The sequence below is a fragment of the Lycorma delicatula genome, chromosome 5, assembly GCF_047948215.1.
Source record: "Lycorma delicatula isolate Av1 chromosome 5, ASM4794821v1, whole genome shotgun sequence".
NCBI lineage: Eukaryota > Metazoa > Arthropoda > Insecta > Hemiptera > Fulgoridae > Lycorma > Lycorma delicatula.
Window position 1 is genome coordinate 160,247,878 of NC_134459.1, and position 13,107 is coordinate 160,260,984.

Here is a 13,107-nt window from a genome sequence, read left to right on the forward strand (position 1 = left end):
TAATGCAGCGGTGTGAGGACGTGCGGTGTCGTGAAGGATGATTACGCCGCTCGACAGTTTCCCGCTTCGTCCGCAGGACATGCGAATGTGAATTCCCGAATGACGCGGACATGCGATCTGCATTCACCGGCAGGCAAACCTCTACAAAATTAAAACAACTGGAGCGGCTTCATAAATAGCCGATAGATGGCCCTGCATGCGTGAAACTGTGTTCACACTCGCCACTATTTAAATATAAGCCGACGGCCCTTACTTTATGAATATGCCTCGTACGAAAATACCGGTAACTGAATAAGTACTTTAAAAATAATATAGTATGTAAATAATAAACATTTTTCATTATTTAAGAAACAGAAATTATGCTGTATAATAATACAAACATAATTTAAATGCAAAACAACTGCAGTACAACGTTACACTTCGAACTACCAACAAATTTAACTAACAAGTTTATATACTTTATCCATTTATACAAAACAAAAGTTTCAAAACGCTCACAAACTGGGCAAAAAAGATGAGAAAAAGATTATATATTTTTGTAAAAACCTTTTTGAGTGTTTCAATCGGGTTAGGTTTAAATCAGAAGTAAAAAAATAGTGCTTTTGTTTATTTTTACTATATTTTCTTGAAAAAAAGAAAAACAATACTGAACTGAAATAATATAAATTAATAGAAATATGATCAGGGGTTTATGAAATATCACTTTCAATCGATTTTTTTTACCGTTAATATGAAATTATAAAACTTCAATAGTATCGATAAATACGTAGCGGGTATCTTTATGTACAGCACAATGCGAATAGTACAAAATTCGGTGGGAGTGGGTAGGCGATTGTAAGGTTATTTCTTTGGCCCTGGCGGTTAAACATGACATGATTAAACTGGTGATAGATAAACGATGTTTTGGTGAATTTTATTTTTCACACTCACTAAGAAATTTATTAAAAATGTTTAACATTTTCTCACTCGCTGTATTAAAACCATAACCCTTAAAATTATTGAAATGACAGATGCTTTAAGCATCACTAAAATAAATCAATTAATTTTATTAAAATTTCTTTTCACTAACTCGACGAAATTGGTTCATCAAATTATACTAGAATATAGAATATTTTTAATAGACAACAACCCTATTGATATTCTAACAATCATAAATAGATAACTCGGATAAATAGGTTACATGACATAAACCATAGTAAAAAAATAAATTTACAAAGCACAATATATCAGATATTTTTAGCTTTTATTGTCGCTGCAAGATCAAAAAGTGGGTGTCTTGTCTCAGGCCGACTAGTCCTGTGTCTAGAGCTGAATATAATAGTACTTTACAAAAGTCAGCAGAGGGTAGGAGGTACTGCAGCTGAAAAAATCTGATGTGGACAACATATGACTTCCCTGTACGCCTATTAAATTACATTTATATATTTTCTTCAAATGAAAAGTACATAAAATTTTATTTCATTAAAAAGTTCTAATATTTTTCTTCTTTTTTTTATTACTGAATTATTCATTAGAAAGCTTTATTTACAATGATTGGTTAATAATTATTAATAAATCAGTATATTTAGATTAAAAAAAAAAAAAAAAAAGTTAAGATGAAATCTGATTCGAACCGATGTGCCTTCCCCGAAGATCCAAATATTTCATTAATTTTACTTCGCTATAACTCTGGAATTAATGAAAATAAGTACCACTTATGATATGTCGTTGAAAAGCTCTCAATAAGGGCTTATAACTGCAATTAAGAAAAAGTCCAAAATCCAATTTTTTGGGGATTTTGGGCTTTTTTGGACACTTTTGGTTCAATCGATTGCAATCAAAAGGGGAGGTGAACAACTAGATGTTACAACAATCCTAAACTCAAATTTTAACATTCTACGGCTAATCGTTTTTGAATTATAAAAAATACACATATACATAAGTACATACAGACGTCACGCTGAAACTAGTCAAAGTGAATTCAGGGATGGTCAAAATGGATATTTCCGTTGAAATCTGGAAACCGAAATTTTTCGGCATCACAATGCTTCCTTTACTTCGTACAAGGAAGTAAAAAGGAATCGATCAACAGATGAAGCATTTATATGGATGGATCAAAGAAGACCGAGGTAAAAATCTTAATCACAAGAAAGTCAGAAAATATGAAAAAATACTCTTCCATGAAAACCGACTTTTTGAGTCAGACCGCTCCCAATATTTCGAAGTTAGAAATGCACTGGTTTTCAAGTACAACACACTACATACGTTCGATTAACTAGTAGACTCTACACAGTAGCATCAGATTTAAACTAGCTCACCTCTGTGATTAAATGCATAAGCGCGTATAAAAAATATAGTCAACTAGTTTCCACTTTAGGGGAATCTCACTTTTAGGCTATGTTGTCCGTTATCGATTTAAACTAAATCGAGCGAAACTAAAAAACGACTCGACCAATTTCCATGAAACTTTCACATGCAAATCTTTAGATTACACTTCTACAGCGTATCTAAATTTCAATTAAATTAATCTAGCAATTTTGGAGAATTTCAAACCACAAAACTTTTCAAATTTTTGGAAAAACTACTCGACCAAATCTTCATATGCACAACTTCAGATACATTAATACGGCATATCTAAATTTCAATATAACTGATCCAAGTAGTTTTGGAAATTTTCAAGCCTCAGAATTTTATAGATGAATGGTATTTTCGTAATATTCATACGTCAAAACGTAAAAAAAAAAGTTATTTTCACCCCCTCCCAATCACACCACGCGACCGAAAAAGTACATCAAATTTGAGGTTCTGTTGTCTGTTTTCGACCTTAAATTGAACGTAACTCAGGAACGACTCGACTAATCTTCATCAAACGTTCACATGCACAACTTTAGATAAACTAACAACACAGCATTTAATGAAATTGATATAGTAGTTCTGGTGACTTTCAAACCAAAAATGTTATACATAGGCCTGCCTATAAATATAAAAGGTAATTATTTTTTACTTATAAGTAAGAAAGTTAATGCTATTTTCGTACTCATCATAGCTTAAAACATAAAGAAAAACCAACTTCACCCTCCGATTCCACAAAGCAACTGAAAGTAATACTGTAGTTTTTTAAAAAAATCGGTAAAAGCGAAACGATTAAAATGTCAATTTTAATAATTAAAAATATAAACGCATGAAGTAACAGTAAAGTAAATATATGAAGGTACAAAATAAATAACTCAAAACACATTTAATGAAAATTAATTCTGCAATTCTCCTTCTTCCCGTTTCATATTTATCGGGTGACAATTCGAGACCTTTATCGCGTATCCAGCTATTGATAATAGCAACTGCCATATTTCCACGCTCCTCTAAGTCAGTTCTGCCGCGAACCAGCAGGACAAGATCGTCAGCATATGCAATCGTTTCCGAACCCGCAGGAAGATTCAAAGCAAGGACTATCAAAAACTATTAGCCGTAACTGGGGGCCCAAACGGAACCTGTGGCACTCCTCCAAATATCTGAATTCTGACTGGGCCGTTCAACTTCTATTCTATAGTTCACTAACCATCAGTCCGAGTAACATATTTTTGTCGTCTAGTTTGATAGACAACAATTATTCTATTTAACATAGTCTTAAAAAATTTTTAAATACAAACAAATATATAAGTTAAAATGTCTAATTTATGACACATATGAAACTATACGATTCATATTTATTGGCGTCAGATAATTATCTGACGGCACATATTTTATCTTGTTCTGGGTTGATGAGTTAAACCTACAAGATAATATTTTATTTGAAATAAATAAAATTAATAATTAAAATTATTAATTAATAGGTAATAATAATGACAAGCATTATATTTAATTATTATAATGACATTATACCTAATTCATCAACTCATTAACTATAAAAATTATAATAAATAAAGGCGGTTTTATAGCAATAATAATAATAAAAAATGACTTTTGAATGAGACCCCCTTTAAGATACTGGGAAAAATTGATAACACATAATAACAGAACTGACTGGTACACCAGGAGTAACGTATTTTTATTTATAGAAAAAACACTAATTTATTTTAAATATTATACAGGTTTATGTAGAATGATTTAAAGATTCTATTCAAGGTAGCACGCTTGAATATAAAGTTAGTTATGAACATGGCTATTACGAATGTTTTTTTTATAAATTACTTCTAAACTGTAACCTAAAAATGGGTTGGTGTGTGTTAATATTTAATATATTTTAAGATTGTACAAACAGGATCTTGAAAGTAAAAAAAAAATAAGACAATAAAAAACCCACAAAACCACAAAACCAGATTAAAAACACACACATATGGAGAGGCATATGCATATGTTTGCTTTATTAATATATCAGTAAAAAAAAATATAACTACTGTTTTATATGCAGGATATAAATATCTGATTATAATTATATTTTTTTAAATTAATCTCACTAAATGGAAAAAATCTAAACCAGGAGAGAAAATGATTAAATAATAAATCAAAAGATAGTGTATAATAAAAAATTTGAAAAGTTAATATTAGATAAAAAAAACTTAATGACGTCATTACTAATCTCTTACAGTAAAATAGTATAGAGAACATTAAGTAAAATCTTAAAGGTCAAATAAAATAATTGTCAAATATAAGAAAGTACTGAATAAAGAATGAATACAATATGATTAACATAAAAAACACAGAATTCATTTGAAATATAGAGTATAATTATAATATAAATAAACTGAAAAATGTTTTATCTATATAAATCTAATAAGTAGAATATTAAAACATATAAAAAATTCCGCACTGAAAAAAATCACAATTGAATTAACTTCAACAATAGTTTAACATAAGTGAATTAAAAAATGATAAAAATGCCTAGGGTAAATTAAGAACTTTTTATGAAAGGAAAATACGAACAAAACAATTTATGTTGGGCAAAAATTTTTCAAACTATTTCTATTTAGACAAAATGATGTTCATGTACTGCCATATAATTTTTTTAAATTTTCAAAACTCATCATGACTAAAATCAATATAAAAATAAGTACATTTTAAAGGTTTAATTAATTACTATTCTTATATCAACAGAACACCCAGTTTTAGAGTAAACTCTCTTCGATTACCAATAGAGCATCTAGAAAAATCCACATATAAGAGTTGCCACTCCATCAAACTCCACTAAGGAATGAATCCTTATTCCTTAGTGGAGTTCTGATGCCTACTACTTCCCCAAGCTTGCATGCAGAATCAGAGTGATGTCTGACCCAATTCCTACTGTACCTATCCAAGGAATAATGAATCAAGGATTGAAAGGGATCAAGGATTAATTTTATAATTAATTTATTAAAAAAATTATGCAATACCTTACAATAAAAGCAGAATATAGGTAAGGAAAAACTGGATGCTTTAATTAGATTGTACTGAAGTGTTATAAATATACTAAAAGCAGATATTATTGTTATTTTATACAGAAGTAGTTAGCACACATAACTAAAATACTTTATTTTAAGATCTACATACAGTGTTCTACTTCACTGTTTTTAACAATCCTTATATTAATAGAAACTTTCTAGTTTAAATGTGCTGAATCTTAAATCAAAAGATTTCTTTGTCATTCACAATCATTTTAATTTTGTGAAATAATGTGGCTCCAATTATCAGTGTGTCGAATAATATTGTTACTGATTACACTTGACGTAAAACAAATAAATACTCTACAATGCAATTCAAGTATTTTACAAATTTTATGAATAAGTTTAAAAAAAATTGAGGAGATTAACTGATCCTTCAAAACACTTAGGTTAGGGATATACTGAACATAAATGTTAATACTACATGATAAATATGCAAAATGCAATTAATGTGAGAAAAATAAAAAACTTTAAAAAAAATGAATCATACTAAAGTAATTAATTAATTAATTGAATAAAAAAATGTAAACTGATGCATAACTATTAATATTTATATTTTAACAGCAATAAACAAAAATATACAAATTTCCTGTTAACAGGTGGCTAATGGTATTATCAGTATAATTTCCATCAAATACTATTTCCTGAATTTGAAATAACAAAATCGCAAATAAACACTTAAACAAAACACATTTTACAATTTCTTACATAAATATATTGAATAATTAAATGAAGTGATCTTTAATTTAAATCTCACAGAAAATTTAAAAGTAAATGCAATCAGTTTAACTTACTTAACAATCTTACCAAAGTAGAACTAAAATTCCAAATATGATTTATAATTATAATATCCCAAAAAATATTCACAGTAATTACAAAATTAAGAATGAAAACTAAATACCCCAAAATTTTTATTGGGGTAAAATTTAACATTTTTAAATTAAAACACTCTTAGCGATTTTACACCATTGATATCTAACGGAATTTCATTCGGAAGACGAATTATTATTAACAATTTTCTTAAAAAGAAAAAAATGTATACCAAAACTTATTTCAATTAAATTTCTTAATTATCATAAGCGCATATCCATAAAGTAAAAAATGTGTTAAAATCATTAAGGTCAGTAGTCTTAACCCTAATTCGAATTTCCTTTGTTCAAGTTCACAATTCCTGTCACAGTACGAAATAAAAATATAAAGGAATTAAAAATGAATGGCATTAAACAATACCTGACTTGTATCCAAACAGGTTTTTAAGTACATTTAGTACCGTCGTATAACAAAAATAAAATAGAATAACTCCGAAGAATTATAACTTACCTGGTATATATGTACGCAAAACCTAAGACAGATCAATTATTTTAAAAAATCGGTTTTAAAAGTTCGTGTATACAAAAACCACAAACACATTTTTACATCACATAGTTCTCTTTAAAAATTATATTAACCATAAGCAGAATAAAAACCAATCATCACACACGAAACAAGCATAGCAGACCAGAAACCTACTACTGTCAACAAGAACAACTGTTGTTAATGTTTTCTCTCGTCTTCTCTACAGTAGCGCTATCTTTTAAATCTCTTATTAACTAGTTTGTGCAATGACAACCGGCAGATTGAAAAATTATCACTTAATGGGTTGATAAATTTTGTTCATAATTCCTCTTTTATCACTACTTACGTCTGCGTCGGTTAGTTTTAGAGTATACACATTATCATTTTCACTAGCGTAATATTAATTTAAGTCCGCAAAAAATTATTCCATTGTTATTGCCTAAAAATAATTTTATTACAATCCTGGATCATGTAAATTATTGTTTACTAATTTTCGTTTCTTTATTAAAGTCCTTATAAAAATTACAATTTCGGTTATTAAACTTTGTTTTTCTGATTTATACATAAATTTAAATCACAATATATTTTTCAATTTTAATAATTATATTCTTTTCATTAACTTTTTATGCCACTGTATTTTATGCAAGTTTGATAAAATATTCCTACGTTATTATAGCTTGCTTAATCACTATTATACTTCTTAGAACTAGGTTAAATAGAATCTAAAAACTATATAAGAAAAAATATTATTCCATATTTACACAATATAATTATTTTTTAAAAATCAATATATTTAATAGTAAATTAGACCAAAATAATAATCATGTATGAAAACCATTCTTCTCTTTTATTGGTATCATACTGCTCTTTCTAAATACTAATTTTCAGGTTCTGTTCTGTTATTAAGATTCCAATGTTATATTATATGAAGCTAAAAAAAACACATTTTTTTCACAATTTCTACATTATAAATATTCTTCATTGAATCAACATGACAATATGTAGTAACACAAAAATTATTAAATATTAATTTATATAAATAAAACTAAAATATCTGTCTCCAGATTGATGTTTTCTTGATAACTACTTTGAACCAAAATAACTCTCTTTTGACAACCAAGCTGGAAGCTAATTAGCTACTTATTTGATTTGTCTTTTCTTTCAAGTGTCATCCAAAAAAGGTCAGATTTCAATAAAACTTCCAAGACATATTGATTTTAACCATGCTTGAAATCTTTTTTATATTAAAGTATTAATAAGGGATTTATCCCTAACAATGAAACTTATTTTGATGGAAAATTAATTTACTTGAATTAACTCCCAGAGGGAGTTCTAGTGAATACCTTATAGTTCAGCTGGATTCGTCATGTCACAATTTTGGAAATGGGTGATATTGTTCCTGTAGCTGTATTGTAAAAATAAACTTTTGTTGTATCATTATATTTCAACTTGTCAATGCAAAATTGTTGATCACTAATGTACTGCTTCCATGGGTAGGATGGATATGCTGCCTTAAGGGGTTTTCAACTTTTTTTGTTTTTTTCTGAGTAATTTTTTATGTGTTTTGTAATTCCTCTGAGGGTAGATCATTCTTTCTCACCAACCACAACAACTTTTCCTTATCATTAAGCCCTTATTACCCATTAAAATTTCTATGAGTTTAGATCTGTCCCAGGTAGATCCTCCATGCTGAGGATGATGGATAAAATAGAGAGGGGGTTTATAATTTATATAATAGAGGGGGTGCATGGAGATTAAATTTGAGTACTCTATTTCAATTTTTTTTTTTTTTTGAGTACTCTATTTGTATAATAGGTGCATAGTTCACTTAATGGATGAAGTGATTTTATTCTAAGCCTTCCAAAATATAAATACAATCTATGTGTACTTAAAAAAATAAATAATAAAAAAATAATTAAGTGGAAAAATTACAACATACAAAATTTATAACAAATTAGTAGGAAAAATTGTTTGACAAGTTAAACTGTCTCTTATCCTGTATTTGAGCCCACAATGGTAGAAAGGTTTGGAGTAAATTACATCTCATGACAGCAGATTTAAAACAGGAACAGAAAATACGGAACAGACAACAGAAAATATGTAAGGAAACAGAATTTGAAATTATTTTTCTTAAATTAAAAATTATAAAATGCATAAAAATGTTTAAAAAAAATTAATAATAAATTGTTCAGGATTTATTTTTCTTTAAACAAGTAGACATTAATATGATTTATTTATTACATATATTATAATCTATTAAAAATTAATTTTTTATTGCTTTTATTTGTTATTTTAGTTAAGGTTAACATTGGGGAGATTTCTGCTTTTTCAGAAGTTTTTAATGAATAAAACCCTACTTTAAAATAGTAAAATTATAGAATTAAAAAAAATAATCATTCTACTGCTATTACATTCTGTTGGTAGATAATGAAACTACTGCTTTGATATAATTTTTTTTTTACTATTTTCAAATTTTAATTATAAAAGATTAGAAGCTTTTGAAATGCGGCCATAAGAGAATGCTAAAAATCAGATTGGTGGATAAACTGACAAATGAAGAGGTGTTGCAGAAAACTGATGAAGAAACATTTGGAAAAATATAACGAAAAGAACAGTCTTATAGGCCACATCTTAAAGCATCCTGAAATAGTCATTTTGATATTGGAGAGACAGGTAGATAGTAAAAATTGTGCAGGCAGGCAACATTTGGAATATGTAAAACAAATTGTTAGGGATGTAGGAAGTAGGAGGTATACCGAAATAAAACTGGCACTAGATAGGGAATCTTGGAGAGCTGCATCAAACCAGTCAAATGACTAAAGACAAAAAAAAAAGATATTTGAATAATTTAAATTAAGTGTATTATTTCCTTAATCCAATCATTATGTTAAAATTTTAACTTTTCATTAATTATATTTTTTTAAACAAATGTAAGGGGGGTTAATTTTTTTCCAATTTTATTTCTAATAACATGCTTTCCACTCTTGAAAAAATTCTTGGTAAATAATCTTAAAAATTCCTATTTGAAATATGTTTTTTCTAATCAGCATAATTTGATTTTTTGTTATTGTATTTATAAGTTAATAAATGTCCGTGAAAGTGCTTTTTAAAATGTCTGCTTATCACTTCTTAGTAAATAATTTTCTCTCTAAATTCTACTTTATTAACTCCTACATTATATAATTAGATGTTTTATTTTATTTTTTGTTGTTGTATTCTTGAAAGAAATCAATGAAAACAAGTAAAACTCAAATTTAAAATTAAAAAAATTACTTAATATTTGAAAATTTGAAATAATAATTGTATTAGGAAAATAACTAAATTTAAATTACTCCAAAGTTTATAATTTATATTTTAAAAAGTATATATACTCAGATATTCTACCAAAATGATTTTAATATGTAAATCATTTTCTTATTTACCAGAAGAATAGTTCAATTTTTTCATTGACTGAGATAGTAAACATTATCTATCATTTAAATATATACCACATCAAAAAACATATTTAAAGGTTTTTTTTTTTTATAAAAGGTGTAATACATATAGAGTAGTTAATAATGAAAAGGAAACAAGAAACTTTAAAGAATACAATGCACTGTTGTTTGAATGGTTTCTAGAAATAGATGAAATTGAAAAGTTATTATTTTAATTTAATTACTGAAATAATTGTTAATTACTATTTCAGGATTACAATATTAATAGATTTTTATTACCATTCTAAGTTGCTGATGTTGTATCTCAGAATTTCTGTTTAATTTAATAAAATGTTTAATTTAACCTTCAACATGGATTTATCTGCAGAGGGTACCTAAATTTTCAAACAAGTTTCACATTTTATGTTATTTTGCAGAAATTGTTTTACTGAATTTTCTTTTTAATATTATTATTATTAAAAATAAAATATGTAATTCTGTTATTGTTTGCAATTATGTGTGAAAATGAAAAATAAAAATATTTACTTCATCAAAATAAAAATATTTTGATAAGGCAGAAATTTTTGTGAAGTACTTAACAAAGATAAAAGAAATAAATTATAAAAGTATTCATTTTTAATAAATAATTATGTTCTGCTGCTATGATGTAATTTAATAAACTATTTAATAATTATACAATTGATTTAATCAACTCTAATCATGATTAAAAAATATAGGAGGAAGAAATATAAAAATTAATATAAATCATTCATAAATGACACTTGTACATACTTTAACTCTTTATCTATTATTAGCCTACTGTTAATTGTTATCAACCAATGTATTAGTTTCAAACAAACTAATGACATGAAAAATTGGGTAACAGGAGACTAACACTTACGTACTCTAAAAATGTATTTTTAACGTATCTTGTAATACAATGTACAAAAGACATGTGTGGAAAGGAAGTGTATGTGTATGAGTTATCATTAATAAAATAAAAACCATTAAAATATCAACAATTTTAATTTAATAATTATTTTAATAATTTATTGAGATTATTAAAATTATTAAATTTGGTGATATTGATCACCAAATGAAAAAAAAAAAATTGTTGTAAAAATAAACAATTGAAATATACCTTATAAAAGAAAAAATCTAATAAAAATTCCTACACATTAAGAAAAAGAACAATATCACATAACAATTTACATTGAAATGCTGTCACATCACCGTGTAACTTTAGGCAAACAGAAGTGGTATTTAAAGAGCTCATCCAAAATTGTAAAGATAAATTAATATGACATAATCCATAATCTGTTGTTATAATTGTTCAAGCAAAAATCTTTGTCAACTAATATTTCCCTCCTTAAAATATTTTTGTCAAAATTTTCTTTTTTCTTAGCTTCACTTCAATTTTATCAAAATATAGATTTTTTTTATCTTCAGCCGTTTAACTGGTTTGATGCACCTCTCCAAGATTCCCTATCTAGTGCTAGTCGTTTCATTTTGGTATACCCCCTATATCCTACATACCTAACAATTTGTTTTACATATTCCAAACGTTGCCTGCCTGCACAATTTTTTCCTTCTACCTGACCCTCTAATATTAAAGCAACTATTCCAGGATGCCTTAATATGTGGCCTATAAGTCGTCTTTTCTTTTAACTATATTTTACCAAATGCTTCATTCTTCATTGATTTACCACAACACCTCTTCATTTGTCATTTTATCCACCCACCTGATTTTTAACATTCTCCTATAGCATCACATTTCAAAAGCTTCTAATCTTTCTTCTCAAGTACTCTATCGCCCAAGTTTCACTTTCATATAAAGCAACGCTCCAACATATACTTTCAAAAATCTTTTCCTGACGTTTAAATTAATTTTTGATGTAAACAAATTATTATTATGACTGAAGGCTTGTTTAGCCTGTGCTATTCGGCATTTTATATCGCTCCTGCTTTGTCCATCTTTAGTAATTCTACTTCCCAAAAAACAAAATTCTTCTATCTCCATAATCTTTTCTACTCTTATTTTCACATTCAGTGGTCCAACTTCGTTATTTCTACCACATTTCATTACTTTTTTTTTGTTCTTGCTTATTTTCATGTGGTAGTTCTTGTATAGGACTTCATCCATGCAGTTCATTGTTCCTTCTAAATCGTTTTTACTCTCAGCTAGAATTACTATATCATCAGCAAATCGTAGCATCTTTATCTTTTCACCTTGTACTGTTACTCTGGATCTAAATTGTTCTTTAACATAATTAACTACTAGTTCTATGTAAAGATTAAAGAATAACGGGGATAGGGAACATCCTTGTCAGACTCCCTTTCTTATTACGGCTTCTTTCTTATGTTCTACAATTATTACTGTTGCTGTTTGGTTCCTGCAAATGTTAGCAATCGTTCTTCTATCTCTGTATTTGAACTCTAATTTTTTTTAAATGTTAACATTTTATTACATTATTCGTTATCGAATGCCTTTTCTAGGTCTATAAATGCCAAGTATGTTGGCTTGTTTTTCTTTAATCTCCCTTCTAATATTAATCTGAGGCCTAAAATTGCTTCCCTTGTCTCTATACTTTTCCTGAAACCAAATTGGTCTTCGCCTAACACTTCTTCCACTCTCCTATAATTTCTTCTGTACAGAATTCTAGTTAAGATTTTTGATGCATGGCTAGTTAAGCTAATTGTTCTGTATTCTTCACATTTACCTGCTCATGCTTTCTTTGGTATCATGACTATAACACTCTTTTTGAAGTCTGACGGGACTTCTCCCTTTTCATAAATATTACACACCAGTTCGTATAATCTATCAATTGCTTCCTCAACTGTACTGCACAATAACTCTACAGGTATTCCGTCTATTCCAGGAGCCTTCCTGCCATTCAAATCTTTTAATGCTCTATTAAATTCAGATCTCAGTATTGTTTCTCCCCTTTCATCCTCTTCGACTTCCT

At 27.6% G+C, this 13,107-nt stretch overlaps 1 protein-coding gene across 1 annotated transcript in view; it reads right to left on the reverse strand.

The window, feature by feature from the left end:
- The window catches only part of PKD (serine/threonine-protein kinase D3), a 287,780-nt gene extending 280,887 nt beyond the window's left edge, over positions 1-6,893 (reverse strand). The window contains exon 1 of the mRNA XM_075367438.1: positions 6,714-6,893. The gene's annotated coding sequence lies outside the window, so the exon portion shown is untranslated. The remainder of the gene's footprint in view (positions 1-6,713) is intronic.
- Positions 6,894-13,107: the final 6,214 nt, after the last annotated feature.